This window comes from Herpailurus yagouaroundi, unplaced genomic scaffold (assembly GCF_014898765.1).
Source record: "Herpailurus yagouaroundi ecotype Mexico unplaced genomic scaffold, PumYag 140, whole genome shotgun sequence".
Lineage (NCBI taxonomy): Eukaryota > Metazoa > Chordata > Mammalia > Carnivora > Felidae > Herpailurus > Herpailurus yagouaroundi.
Window position 1 is genome coordinate 23,114,976 of NW_024412395.1, and position 16,147 is coordinate 23,131,122.

General features: G+C 37.0%; 1 pseudogene; it reads right to left on the bottom strand.

Annotated features, from left to right (window-relative positions):
- The window catches only part of LOC121030318 (thymocyte nuclear protein 1-like), a 28,151-nt pseudogene extending 12,765 nt beyond the window's left edge, over positions 1 to 15,386 (bottom strand).
- Positions 15,387 to 16,147: the final 761 nt, after the last annotated feature.

Below are 16,147 nucleotides of genomic sequence, written 5' to 3' on the forward strand. Positions count from 1 at the left end.
CCCCCCCCCCCCCCCCCCGCAAGGCCAGGGAAAACAGTTCCTACTCTGAATGCAAGAAGATAGGAAAACAAAATTGTTGCTTCCATTGTTAAGCACACTTTCTAAATTCTACCTAAACATTTGCAACTAATAGCAGATATTGTAAGACCTATGATTTGAATAATTACCTTTAATAGTAGTAAATGTTAGGTCTCTTCAATTTCTCAGCTGTGAAATTTTGTGAGTCACTGCATGCAACTTCACACATTTATATCCTTTATTTTTATAGATTTTCTGAAACCCAACTTCTTCAATTATCCCCTTTTTTCTGATTTATATTTAATATAATTAAAGTAGATATTGTTCTTCTCTTCAATGTGACATTTTCCTGCCATTCTTGACTCAAAAATGGACTGCTTTTAACAGAGCTAGCGATATATTGGAAACAAAATCAACTAGACCATTACAAACACAAATACTTAAATGCTCAGTTTTATTTTCTTCTTGTAAGCCACTAACAAAAAGGATAATTACAGAGACAACCAATCTAAATTAAAAAAGAAGTATTTTGTTGGGAAAAAAAAAGACCCAAGATTGAGACATATCCCCATAATTAATGAGCGGTCTGACCTCATTAACATCTTCTAATTTCAATTTATTTATCCTCAAAATAGCATATATGTTTCACTTGTGTTACCCTTTCATAAGATTTTAAGGTGAATTTCAGTTTAGACAATAGGAAACATTCACAACTCTGATCTTTACTATGATTGTTATTACTACATAAGTACTCTACTTTACCAAATCAAATGTATATGCTATATACAAGTTGTCTTTATTAAAATTCCAACAATAGCCTATTCTAATTTCGAAGATTAAAAATAATACTTTCTCTGACAATTTCATGGAGTAACGAAGAAGATGCTTTCTATAAGTGATGATGCTTCCTCTGCAAATAACATGGCACACAAATCAAAATGGCTTAAGCTATATGAAAAATTCATTATCTCATTTACTCGAAGTCTCAAGGTCATGCAGGAGCATCCTTGCTCTGCCGTGGTATTATTATTCGTGGTATGAAAAGGTTAGTGTCCCAGTTCCATGCAACAATGCTGGGAAAGGCATTGTCTAATGGGGGCAGTAACAATATCATTTGCCAACAACACTCTCTTCCCATCTGTTGGCCAACATTTTGCCAAATGTCTTATGTCAATCCAGTTAGTGGCAAGGGCAATGGGATTATCATAATTGGTTATGCTAGGGTGTCCAATGCAATAGCTGGTAGCCACATGTGTCTATTAAAGTGAAATTCATAGTAATTTTTAAAATGAATGAATGGATGAATGAATTGACAGTAATTAAATTAAATTAAATTAAATTTAAAGTTTAGTTTTGCGGTCTTACTTGCCACATTGCAAATACTCCCATGAGGCTAACGGCTACTATATTGGGCAGCGTAGAAACAGAATATTTCTCTCATCACAGAAATTCCCATTGGACAGTGTGGGAACTTTAGATAAATCAGGATTCACCTCTGAGCTAGAGCAAGGATCAACTTTGCTGAAAGCTGGATATCTGAACAAATTGTGTTTCTATCTACCAAGGAATAAATAAACATTGTATTTGGGCATATGACATGCTATATCTACTACATAATTTTTTGAGGAACACATTGTCACATCACACAAGCCTTACTATCGGCACTTCATATCCTGTATACCTCTCCCCTGCACTATATTTTAGATGGCACGTGGACAAGTGGCAGGGAGATTTACATAATAATAATATCTGTCAATTAGAGTTGGCTCAATAAATTGGACATAAGACAACTACTTAAAACTAAAAATTAAAAAAAATGTCTGAGAAGGTAGCATAGAAAAATATATGAATGAATTATACCACTCTCCATAGCAAAATAAATGTGTCCATATTTTAATTTCTGCATGGTTTTTCTTTCATTTTGCCAGATATCAAATGAAAATGTATTTTATATTAAGGAAGTATAGCCTATTGTTTAAAACTAATGGTCGGCTTTATCTATAGGGAGAAATTTATAAGAGTCCAATGGAAAATTGATTCCTACATAGTTTACTTCCTGTCTTCAAGGCAAATTAACTATCTAACATGAGAAATGTGATTCCCAAGGCATTCCAGTTTGCATGTAGCAGTCTGGATAGCTTCTCTTGCTACTTCACTATGCCCCTCTCCATCAAAGGGTAGATACCAACTAGCAATACTGGAATAGTCCCAAAATTCTACTGAACTACTCGTGTTATTACAAAGTCTAAGACGAAGAATAATGGTTTGATAATTATTGAAGACGTTCTAATATAAATGGAACAATAGATGTTGGTTATGTTCGAGTTATAAAAAAAAATTGAATGGAAAAAAAATTGAATGGAGATTCCAGGAGAAAATGTTAGAATGCTTTCTGGTAGCTGAGATAAAGGATGTTCTCTCTTACACAGGAAAGAAAAGCAGGGCAAATATACTTCTCAGGTCACAAAGCACTAAGGCAATTTACTCCTGTCCGTATTTTTATCAACGGTCCTTCATCTATAATCCCTGACCTCTGAGAATTTGGGGCTTGGCACATTCTCTCCCCAGCCTGAAGGTCATGCTCTGTTCTATTTGCTGTGACTGAAATAGCTGTGTGCTTTCATCCTAAATTCATGCTTTGGTTCCAGGACCATCTAAGCATCTGATTAGCTCCATCTTTTATCTCCCATCTCAGTGGCTTTAGACCTTCGGCCTCCCGTTTCTGATGTTCCCTACGCACTCAGACTGATACAGAGCAGCAAAACTGGCTTTAGAGCCCTGGGTGGGACAAACCTGGCTTCCTCGCAGTCTACTTAATACCTTGCCAAAAGAAGTCTAGTCTCTGGAGCATGATCAACCTTTTTTTAAATAGTGAGTTTAAGCTTTTCACTTATTTTGTGTCTCTCATCCATGCTTTATCACTAATTGAAATTAAAAAAAAATAACTAAACAAAAAGGCTTGAGTGCATTTTAAAGGTCATAAGAGTGAAGGGGTGCCTGAGTAGCTCCATGTGCTAAAGGACCAACTCTTGATTTCAGCTCAGCTCATGATCTCGTGATGGTTCATGGGATTGATCCCGGTCTCATGCTCTGTGCTGACAGCATGGAGCCTGCTTGGGACTCTCTCTCTGCCAATTCCCCACTCACTCTCCATCAAAATAAATAAATAAACTTAAAAACAGGTCACGAGAGTGAACTAATTTCTTTTTTTGTTTTTAATTTATTTTCCAATGTTTATTTATTTTTGAGAGAGAGACTGAGCACTGGCAGGGGAGGGGCAGAGAGAGAAGAAGATACAGAACATGAAGCAGGTTTCAGGCTCTGAGCTGTCAGCACACAGAGCCCGACGCAGGGCTCAAACCCACGAACCATGAGATCATGACCTGAGCCGAAGTCGGACACTCAACCGACTGAGTCACCCAGGTGCCCCGCCCTTTTTTAAAAATAGGTTTCATGCCCAGTGCAAAGTCCAATGCAGGGCTTGAATTCACGATCCTGAGATTAAGACCTGAGCTGAGATGAAGAGTCGGATGCTTAAGTGACTGAACCACCCAGGTGCCCCAAGAGTGAACTAATTTCTAACATTTCATATTACATACATTATAGCATAAATTGGTCTCCCCTGTTATTTTATGTTGTCAGATATTTTAAATTGTATTTAGGTTGGGCTCATTAAAATCCATTTATGATTTGCATTTTCTTTGGTAATTATCTCTACCCCAAATGGTCTCAAACTACATATTTTACATATTTGATGGATCTGGATGTTTTATATGCATTCATTTAATTCCTTAATTAAAGCTGAAACATTGTTTTTAAGTCAAAATACATGCTCATAATTTTAAAGTTTTTAAGATAGCCTCAGGTGGTCATCATTATTTTAATATGACAAATGATCCTCCTAATTCCAGTCAGCTATCTTAAAAATCTTTGTTGGTTTTATGATGTGGCATACAGAAGATTATGGCTAAGGACAGCTTGAACACATAGGGGACAGGACACCATTTTTGAGTCCCAGGTACAATAATAAATGGGTGAACTTAGGTCATGTCTTATAGCTTCCCATTGTCTTAGTCTCATCATTTACAAGACTAGGGCTCCCATGGCTGCTGCAGGAGCAAGGCCTGTGTGAAAGGAGCCATGCTCCTTCCTGCCGCCCACTGCTGAAGGCAGATTGTTTTCATCACATACGGATCACACTTAGACTTGAGGGGATTGTGGGAGGAGAGTCAGGATGTGTCAGTCTTCTGTGGTAAAGGGCTTGGACTGGGAAGTACTGCTTTTCCATTTAGTGTGTAAATATCAAGTCTTGGTGTCTTAGTAGCTCCCATTTCTTGACCCCATGTTCATCTTGTCTTAAAAGCCCAAAGTTTGGAGTGACCTGTTCTTGGCCAGCGTGTGGAGTTTCCACTAAAAACACTGGAGAATTGTCAAGATGACTTCAAATTTACTTTCATTGTTCAAAGTTGTATGGAACAGCAACAAAAATACAAAAAATTCAACTGAAAATACAGGCAAAGGACTTAAATAGACACTTGTCTAAAGGCAATATCCACATGGATAATAAGCACGTTAAAAGATTTTTAGCATCATTAGCTATTAGGATAATGCAAGTCAAAACCACACTGAGATAACACTTCACACCCAGTTAGATGATCATAATAAAAAAAAAATAACAAGTCTTGGTGAAAATATGGAGAAATTAGAACTCTCATGCATTGCAGGTAGGAATGTGGAAAACAGCTTAGTAGTTTCTTAATACACTAAACATAGAGTTATCACATTAGCTAGCAATTCTACTCCTAGCTTTTTATTCAAGAGAATTCAAAACAGGCACTCAAACAAAAACTGGTACACAAATATTCATAATCACTCTATTCACAATAGCCATAAGATGGAAATGATCCAAATGTCTGTCGATGGATGAATGGATAAACAAATGTGTATATCCACACAATGCAATGTTATTCAGCCAAAAAAAGGAATGGAGTACCGATCTATAATACAACATAGGTGAACTTTAAAAACATTATGGTAAGTAAAACTAGATGGGCACAAAGGCACATATTTTGTAAGATTCCATTTATATGAAATATCCTGAAAAGACAAACCCATAAGTACAGAAAGTAGATTAGTAGTTGTCATGGGCTGGAGGCAGGGGACTGGGGAATAATTGCTTACAGGGTGTGAGGTTCCCCTTTGCAACACTGAAAAAGTTCAGAACCAGATAGAGATGATGGTTGTACTACATCGCAAATTTATTTGATGCCATTGAATTGTATACTTTAAAATAATAATTTTTATGTTATGCGTATTTTAACACAATAAAACAAAGTATGACTCAATTTACACAAAGTAGAAATTTACATTTCCACTAAAGCAAGAAGGCCTACCGTATGTGGGAAGAGAAATTCCATTCTTATCAGCTACTTGCAGCAGTGGAAAAGGGATTTTTTTTGTTTATATAGTTTTGTGATTTAAAGAAACAGCATTTCAAGGCATAATAAAAAATAATACTCTGGGGTGTTAATTTTCAAAGTTTTAGGCATGATCTTCAGCCAATCAAGTTTTTACTTGTAGTTCCATGCTGCTTTGTTCTAACTGCTAAATTACCCTCTTTCTCTTTTTTTCTTTCTCTTTTCTTTCATTAGCATCATCTCTGTTCTGAGGTATAAGCTGGGCTTTCTTACAGTTTAGTGCAAAACCAATTATCTCTCAGTTATAGTGGGGTTTTTGTTTTCGTTTGTGGCCAGTGTTTCTCACACACTGTTGAGCATCAGAATAAAAAAAAAATCTCCAAATTAAAATATTTGGCAGATAGTGATACAATAATGGGTTTTGGCTTCCTCTTGGCATTCTCATGTTTTTGAAAAGTATCACACATACAGTGTTGGCTATAATGAAGTAAGCAGCTGAACTAGAATTTAGGTTTTATTTCATCTACTTTAATGTGCAGTACACATGAACAGATAGATATTTAATAGTTATAACCCCAGTGGCAAACTGGGCTGTGAAAAAAGAAAGCATTATTCTTTATTTCTTTTTTTTTAATTTTTAAAAAGTGTTTGTTTATTTCTGAGACAGAGAGAGACAGAGCATGAACGGGGGAGGGTCAGAGAGAGAGGGAGACACAGAATCTGAAGCAGGCTCCAGGCTCTGAGCTGTCAGCACAGAGCCCGACGCCGGGCTCAAACTCACGGACCTGAGATCATGACCTGAGCCGAAGTCGGACGCTTAACCAACTGAGCCACCCAGGTGCCCCTTATTCTTTATTTCTTAAAGTCTGATTCAGAACTCACTTACTGTTCTCACTTACTGTTAAATTGCTAATTTAAACTGGTCCTTTCTGGGTTTAATTTCTATACAATGCAGTGATCAATTTCTCATTTAATTCAGGTCTGTGGTTCAGTCTTATTCTGGTTTAAAATTCTCTGTTTGTCCCCCCTATTTCTGTGTTGTTCTGCATTTCTGGTGGTCTCTGCACCCCTTCTCACATGCTGTCACCACCGGTGGGCTTCTCATCTCTGCCTGGTACAGGTGGTACCTTTAGATGGCTTGGATGAGGGCAGGGCGGTGGTCCCACAGGGAAGCAGCTTTATGTCCCTAAGCCCCTACCTGTGACCCAGCCTACAGTTTTTTACAAAATATTTGCCTTAGTTGAGCCACAATTGAGTAAGTTAAACGCCTCAGCATTCCTCAAGGGTGCGGCATTCAGAGAGCCATCTCCCACTCTGCCAGGGACTCTGGGGTCCCTCACACTGTCTTTGGGGCTTCTGCACGTGTGTCCCACTTGGGAATCCCAGACAAGAACACAGGCAGAGTGTCTCTGATTTCTCCTCACACTTCGGAGGGAACTCTGGTGTGGTTGCAAGTTTTTATTGTGCTCAGATGAAGAGGATGGTGCAGATTACTCAGTTTGAAGGAGCAGGAGACACTTGCAAAGGCTCACAAACAAATGGATGATCCCTGGCCCCCCCCCCCCCCTCCAGCCCCAGCTAAATAAAAGCACCAAGTGCTTTCTTTCCTTCTCTCCCTTCCCTTCTTTCCTTTCTTCCTTTGTTTGCAAAAAAAAAACTCAAAGTTTAGGGCACCAGAGAATAACAATAGATTCGTAGTAGGATTGCATATGTATTTCAGTACATTCAACTACATGAAGAAACACAGATTAATTTCCCTAGCTATCTGATTTTTATCACATGTATCCACCCAAATAAGCCTGGACAGAAAGAATAGCAACAAAGAACAAAACAAAAACCTCTCATCCAGTAAAATTAGTTCGAATCATATTTAAATATTTTTCAGTGATCGGTCAGACAATATTGGATAAAATTTCAGAAATCGACTCCACTCGCCTGCTCTCTCCTGGATGGTATCTGGGTGCATGCAGGAGGGTTAACGCTTCAAGGGCTTGGTCTTTGGGAAAGAAAAGAATGTCTCTGAGCTGTGCAGTATCCTACCTACCTTCATCCCACCCCTCCATCCCTGGCTTTCCCTCTGAAGTATCAGCTGCTGTCATGTGCGTGGTCTTAGCCTCTCCCCTCCAAGCCACCCGCTGCTAACTTCTGCTGAATTTGTGGCTAGAAAATGGCCCTTTCTCATCTTAGTCAGGGTGCTGACAGCTGTCCTTGAAAATCTTGTCTCTCAAGATTTGTTTGTGGAGCCTGCTGGGATCTGAGTTTGAGTCCCAAACTGCCCCAGGCCCAGGTACAGTTACAGAAATTCCTTACCTGCATGCGAGAACTTCCACATCCTACTACTGGCCACAACAATTGTAAGGCAGCACTGAATGAGAAGAATACAGACCCTCTCTGTGCCTGTGTATACAGTACAGCCGAGTTCTTTTCTATATGGCCACCCTTGGGGACGTTTGAGATACCCTACCATGATGACTCCATCAGGACACCTGAAGAGAAATTAGCAGGAACTTCTGGGGTCTTGGTATTCCTCTCAATGAAAGCAATTCATCCCCCATTCCATACACCTGGCTATCTGCCTCTTCTGCTCTGTCTCCTGTCACCCCATTAATCTACCAGGGCTGTAGGTTGTGGTGGATATTACTCCATTTCTCTTTGTTGGAATGTTCCTTGGGCGACATTCAACAATCACATTCTGCAGACCTCTCCTTGATAAGTTAAGTGGATAGATAAAAGAATTTCTCTGGAAACAGCCTTGCTTTTAAACTGTTTGCCATGTTACCATCTCAAAAATACTATATTAGGTGTCAAAACTTGAATATTAACTCTTTCTGTCTTTTGGTGGAATATTCCTGATGCTGCCTTGCCTTCAACTGCCCCAACCTGTATGCTCACACAAGCATAGACACTTTTAAGAAAAATTATCCAAGACATGGACATACGATGCAGAGATTGATGGACGTCCTACCAGTGTAATGCTGAGTACTGAAAAGGACACATAACGTGACTGAGGATTAGCTAATTTTCTAGGAGTGGTTGTCTTCATTAAACTATCTTTTCACTATTGATTAGCATACTTTACAGCTCTGTAAGGATATAGGTTAACTTGTAGAAAACTGATATTTGTGAAATCATTTCTTGACTGGGATCACTACAGTGGATTCTTGTTCAACAGTAATGTAAAAATTATATCTATCTAAAAGAAAAAGTAACTGCAAATATTAGGGTTTATTGCCATACATGACATTAATCAGTTTTATATCTAGTTGCAAATGATTTTCAGCGTTACTGTGACTGACAGACTACATAAATCTTCATTTCTTGAAGTCTGCTTTGAACTAGGTTTAACATCTTACTGGTTCCCTTATTAATGAACTGAGTAAAATTTTTGACACCTCTTTGTTTATAACCTTTTGAAAAGTAGAAGTAGTGAAAGAGGATTTTAAAGATGTGTCTTCACAGTTTTGGGGGGTGCATGTTTATCTTTCACTCAAATTACCCTTGGAAATATGTTACAGAACAGAAAAAAAAAACATCTTTAGGGCAACACACAGGCTAAACACTAGACTTCTTTGAAGTATGTGGAAATCGGTCGTATTCACCATGGTACTAAAGAATCCTAAAAAATATTGACTTTTCCATCACTCTTGTTTGGCATAAAATTCAAAGCAAAACCTTTTTTGTTCATCCAAACATAAGGTACAAGTTCTGTTTTATCCTTTATGATACTTTCTAGCTAGAAGTCGTGTTGAAGAAATTGGTGAGTGCATCTCTGCTTGAAACCAACATCTCAATATATGATTTCCTTTAGAATATCTGTGTACTATGTTGGAGGAGGGGGTGTAAAAAATGTTTTATTCTTCAACCAAAAAAAGTCCTTTTCTCAAAAGTTGTATAGATTTTTAAAAATTATTCTGGCAAAAAAAAAAGATAATTGAACAGTCATGTGAGATAGGTTTATGTATGGAAATCAAGTTAAGAGTAAATATATAGATATAGCTATAGATAGATGTAGTGCAGAAACAGATGTAGATATAGAGGTAGATATAATATTGACCTTGTAACAAAATCAAACATTCATTTATCTACCTATCTTTTATTTATTTATTTATTTATTTATTTATTTATTTATTTATACATACATACATACATACATACAAGCTGGATATTTTGGTTTTGAAAATTTCCAATAATCTATTTGGGTTATTTTTGCCCAGTGCAGTAAATAGGTTACTTTCGAGCTAATTGGAACTAATTGAGTAAAAATAAGGCAGAGTCTTATAGAGAATACATAGCTTCTTCCCCTACAATACAGCCCTCCCAAATTCTTTGTATTTACACTTACTTGGATGCCATTGTAAAATCAAAACAACTTTAAAGGAGAAGGGAAACATGCGGGGTAAAATGCTTGGGTAGGCCGCCAACTACAGAGAGTGTTTAGGATGTTAATTTCAACCATGGTTGATCAGCGAGCAAGAGGACATTTTGGGGTTTATACTTGACATTACTTACGAATGTGTTCATTATGTATAAAATACTTTATCTTAAGCCTGTTTAACTAATATCTTTATCTCCTCATTTGAGTGACATGGTTTAGGGTGTTGTGAGGTGGATGGTGAGTGTGCCATACCCATCACATACCCATACGCTCATCTGTCCCACAGCACCCCTTTTCCTGTCATTGCTGTGCTCCAAGTCACTTGCCTTAACTCAAGATTTCTGTTTATTACTACAGAGAATTTCTCTGCATACTTATTTGCTCCTCAGCTTGCCATTTTGACTTTATATCTACCTATTTGATTACCATGGTTGCAAGATGATGGATTGAACACATTTCAGCTTGCCTCTCTTATGTTCCTGGTCCCTAAAAATGGCTTAAGAAATGGCAATAAATCCAAAATTACAGCAAAAAAGATAAGGGTGTCTTTTTTGGGCTCATTGGCCCACACACTGTGAGAATCCTTTGAAGCCCAAAATAGTTGAAGGAGAATTTAAGTGGCTACTGAGAATGCCTGAGGATTATTGCCGCAAAATGGGAATGGGCCACATCTGGAAGTGTTTGTGGTTACCAGGAGCCTGGAGGGCTCAAAGGCCAGCTCTGGACTACTTTGTTGGTTGTGCCATTGCAGGAGCATCTGTCTCTCTCCTTGCTCATTAACTCCTACCTCATGATTGTCCAGGCTGGGAGGGGCTCTAGACACAGAAAGTGCCAGATTTTGAGTCAGATATACACATATGCAACTCCTTTTTAAAAATTAGTTTATCATACATTATATGTGCAGAGTTTAGATCTATATGACCTAGTGAATTTATATTAGATAGCATAGGAAGCTCAATTCTATTCAAACCTTTCCCTCCTAACATAGGGCAAAGACAGATGAAGTGTAAAAAAGAAAAAAATAAAACATGGCCCAGAAGTGTTGAACAGTGAGTAGCAATAAAGTTCTCCCCTTTTTACTGCTCCTGGTTTGAGGCTTGGCTGTAGTAAAATAAAGAGGATCTAAAGTTTAATTCTGCTTCTGTTTTGAAATTTGTATTTCATTATGTTTACTATTACCATTTATAGTGATGTAGAAGGTAAGTGTCCTTTACCTTAAAATTTTACAAGAGCATTTTATATCAATGCAATGTCATTTTCATCTGAGCCATACCTGAGTCAGAATAATATTCGGAGTTAATCAACTCTTCCCCTCGATCCCCAATTATTACCACTTTTGAAAATAAGTATCTTTCTGTAATAGATTATGTTCACTGAGTTGGAGCTAAGAGAGAGAGTAACTAATCTGAAGAGTTAATCAACAGTCCCTCCCTGGTTCCTAAATAATCGTCATGATTTCAACAAATTCTTCAGTTTGTTCTTGGCAAATGAGTCTTCCTATGTTGTCTAGAGTGTTTTAAAAACTCATGCTATAAAATGCTTATTGTAGACACTTTAAGCAGGTGTACAGAAATAACTATGATAAACCAGCAATGTGTGATGAATGACCTTTCAGACTTAGCACAGATGACTGGCAAATGCATGTGAGAAAACAGACTTTTCTAAGCAGTTCACATGGGAGATGCTGTACAACTTAGAATCATCTATCAGAGAAGACTGAGCTGGCATTAATTCTAAAAACCCGTTAGTATAATTCTTCAACTGATGGATAAGTAAACTGAAAATTAGGGTAATTAAGTGATATATGGAGTCCTGCAGTCCATTAGTGCCAGAATCAAGACTAACACCAAGGTTTTCTCACTATCAATTCAGTACTTTCTCACAACATTACACTAAACAATAATAGAAAAGTGATTGATGAACTATGATTATTTAATCCAATCTACCTTGGTTTGAAAACACCAATTCAATATTTTATTTAAGCCAACTGAAACCGAAAGGAGCAAATCCAAACTTAAAGATATTGAAGGCAATTACTATTCAATCCGTTATGCAGTTAATAAATACATCTAGAAAGTATGCTACATATTACCGAGTAATTCATCTTCCCCAAAGACATGAATTGCGCATGTCATACTTTCCGTTTAATAGCACAAACTGTAGCAAGTAGATAGGTATGTGCATATTTTTCTGACATGTTTATTAAAGCTGTACAACAGCTACTAAATAGATATTCTGAGAGCAAGGAGTTCTAATTTCAAAGGAGGCTTATTGACTTCTATTCAGTTTCTTATAGGAAAGCCTTGGGGAAGGGGTCTTTAAGAATTTGGTGGATGAGGAAAATGGTATAACTGGAACAGAGGTGAAAATTCAAGAAGTTGAGGACAACATAAGACTACAAAGTTACTTCAAGAAGTGGTAGAACTTTATACTTTCTTGAAAAGTTTGCCCAGGGCTGGCCATGTTAATCACAGTTGACAATCACTTTTAAACTGTCTATTGCTCTTTGGATCATAAGAGGCAAATCTAACTCTTTTGACGTTACTTTTGTGAGTCTAGTGAGGACTCAGATAACCTGCAGCCCCAAAACCTAACTCTTAGGACTAAATATGAAGGCTGCCTCCATCAACATTCCAGTATTACTTATTCTGGAAAATTATTTCCCAGAAAGATAAAGATATAAAACAGTAAATAACTTCATTGTTTGCTTCAGGATCTTCTCCAAAATGCAATAATCTAAAAGGAATGTGCTCAATCAGACTTTTCCTAGAACAACAGTTTTATTTAGGTAGGCAGCCTTCTGAGGACAATAGATGGTTCAAATAGGCAAAGAGATCACTCATCCCAATATTAGTAACTCAGGAACACTTATATAAGATCCTTACCTTCATTTGTCCACAGAACCTAAACCATGATATCAAAAACTGTACCCAGTCCAAATCAGATTCAAGCCCTAAACACCTAACTTCAACCACCGAAGCCTTAAACCCTAGAAATAACTATTTCCCATCTTCCCCTTTTAAGAAACTGAATGTCTCTTAAGGTGATGCTCTCCCTTACTCTAACAAATTAATCAACTGAGCTTTCTTTGATCAACATTTTAATTTGGTGGTCTGTTTGGGGAGTTGTCAGCTGACATTACTAATAGCAAAGAGGGTTTTTGGCCAAAAGAGTTGCAACTACTGTATTATTCAGAAGATGTATCTTAAAGTTTTTGCTAGGACGTTGATCTATTTATTTTTCCATTATCACTTCTTTGTTAGATAAGAGGTTATGGGAAGTATTTGTGTCAGAAATTATTGTAGTCAGCATTTTATGTCCTTTTTCCTGACGGTCACTCCACAAGCACCTGTAAAATACAGCTGCTAGATTCTTCCCACTACTGACCTGCTGGGAGACAGGGCAGCTTTGCCTGGCTTTCTCTTCCTTCACTCTCTCCTTTGCACAGGAGTATGCAGATATAGCTGATGCCTTGGCCAACATGCTGACTCTCAACTCAGCTAATTTCTTTGCTCCCCGTGGAGGCATGAAGAGGTCCTGTTAACACCAAAAGAAAAGTTAGGAGTTTTCCTAAAGGCTACTCTGTCTGACTGAGCTGTGAGCTGAGTTTCCCTTCATGTGACCTCCCTTAATTTTGTTGAGGAGCCAGGTGAGGAACATTTCTATCCCTAATTCCAAATGTGAATGTATGTGGGGGAAGATAATCCTCTGAGACTAGGAATTTCCCTGAACCTACAAAACAAGCACTGTACTTTGAGGCAGAGAGAAGAGATGGTGGCACACCTGTGACCAACTGCCTCTGTGTATTTAATGTTCCTTCTGTCTGCAATCCAACAAGGTCAGAAAAGGCAGAATCAAGGCTGGCTTCATGGGCATGTGACCTGTGCAGTTGTACAGGGTCACATACTTGGTTTAATACCCGGTTGTCACTGTCTTGATATTGTCATGATATTTGATCAAGGGACCTGCTTTTTCATTATGAAAATTACATAGGTGGCCCTGGGCAGGCTTTGTTTTTAGCTTGTTTTCTAGACACCATGGTCCTTTATGTAGAGCCTTAAAGTCCAGTGTCAAATAGAAGATGATAAATTCTCTAAAATTCTCTCTTGACAATCTTGCCTTTCTTGCTGCAAAATATTGCTGCCTATCTTGAAGAATCAAAAATCCAAGTTTAGGTAATGAAATTTGAACTCTCCCTTTTGAAGCTACTTTTTAATAATTTTAACCTCTAGCTGGCCCAAGGCAGAAGAAATCTGGAGAATGCCATGTAAACAGAATTTTATATATAATTAATAAAAACATAAAAGCAAAATACAAGCAGCACTAGTTAAAAAATAAATAATTGGGTTAAATATTGGTAATAAATATGAAAAAGTTTCCTCTTTTGTAACAAATACAGATTAATAAAAATAAGATAAATGCCACAGTGGAAAAATATGAAAACATACACAAATACCCCATTAATATGTAAAACAGTAGTCATGCTTGATTTAAAAAAAAAAAAGAAATGCAAATACAAGGAAGTATTTTATCTCCCAATCAATTGTAAAATAATTTTAAGGGTTAAAAATTCCTTCAAGATTGCCAATATCCATTCTTATCTGTTGCTGACAGTAGAACAGACTACACTATGCATAACCCAAATTTTCATGTTATTTATTCATTTCATCCAGTAATTTTACCTGAAGTAATTTACCATAAAGAAAGGCGCTGTCAAACAGTTATGTATAAAAAATTCACAGCAATGTTATCCATAATGTAGACAGTATGACACTAGACATGTAGAAATAATCAGAGATGCAGTCCAGAATTTATATGTAAAGATGTTCACTGTAGTGTTATTCATAATAGAGACAGTTCCCACCTTTGTATACAATGTTTTCTTGAAAATATGTATGTATTCAGAATGCCAGTAGGATGAAAAACAGACTTACATAAAATAAAGATGTTTCTATTCCATGAGAACCAGAAATATCATAAATCTCTAATAAAACCTTGCCAAAATTACAATTTCAGTGAAATACTCCCAGATATCCTACTTTATATTCTACTTTGTTTCAGTTTTATCTTGCGAATGATACTTTTTCTTATTAGTATCTGTGGTTGTTTCATTCTTATATTATCACATCACAAAAAAAAAAAGAATTCTGAAAAAAACAAGTCCTCAGTTAATTGCACAAACTTGAAGAACCAAAATCAAATAGGCTAATGTTTTTGTTCATTATCTGATTTACTCATATTAAGGATTCCATTCAGCATGTGAGATTTGTTTTAGGGAGAGTAGCACATATTTCATGAGAATTTGGATTTTGAAAATGAAATACATAAGTCAAAACCACTATGGTTAAAAAAATTAAAAGTACCCAAAGTACTCAACATAAGTCTTCAAATAGGAGAATTATAAATACTTTACAGGAAAGCCTTTCAATTCCTTGGAATACTGGAGGAGCTACTCCAGGTGGAGAAAATTTTAGTTCATGGGCTTTCTGGACAACATACACAAACTTAGCTGTTTTAGGAGTAATTCGACTGTGGGTAAGGAAAAAGTTTTCCTCAACCCTCTTAGGATTCCTCATTGGGTCTGAAAATTAAACTGACAAAAACAGATTCACAAGTGAAGAGAATATACATTCACTTAATACAGCTTAATGTGACACAAGAGACTTCATAAGGCAATTAAAACCCGGAGAAACAGACCTGAGTTTTTTTATGAGCAGTGAGATGAAAAGTGGGCTATCCTATAGAAATATGATAGGTAAGACAGTGTGAGGTTAGTGGAGTAAACTGGGAAACTTAGCAAGACTTGTTTGTTCAGATTCTTGATATCTCTTTGTCTTCACACATAAGGATTGTCCTTTCCTTGGGGTATCCTGAGGGAACATCTCACATGAGGGTTTTATAACTTGTTTCAGGAAATAAGGGGGAGGAGAAAAGGTCAGAATGAGCTTTCTGCTTCTGCTATTTTCTAAAACTTCTTCAGCTTAAAATATTTAATATTTCCAGTTGCCATATTTTGGGATAGTGTGCCCTGAAGTGCATCAGAACATCATCCCAATGATGAATGGGCCTGGCAGGTCATGATCATGGAGGAGACAACATTCCTGCAGACATCACATTCTACACTTTTCCTTCTTTACTCCTTTGAATAGAGTTGCAGGTTAGGTTTGTGATAGAGCTGGCTTTCCCATGATTCAAGGTATTGGGCCAGAGTTAAGGGAAATTCTTTCTCCAGGATCTGGTATAAAGAATATATCACTTTGTATTAATATCACACACTAATAAGTCTTAGATACATATAAGAAGACAAATAATAAATATGTTGTAAATTACTGTAAGT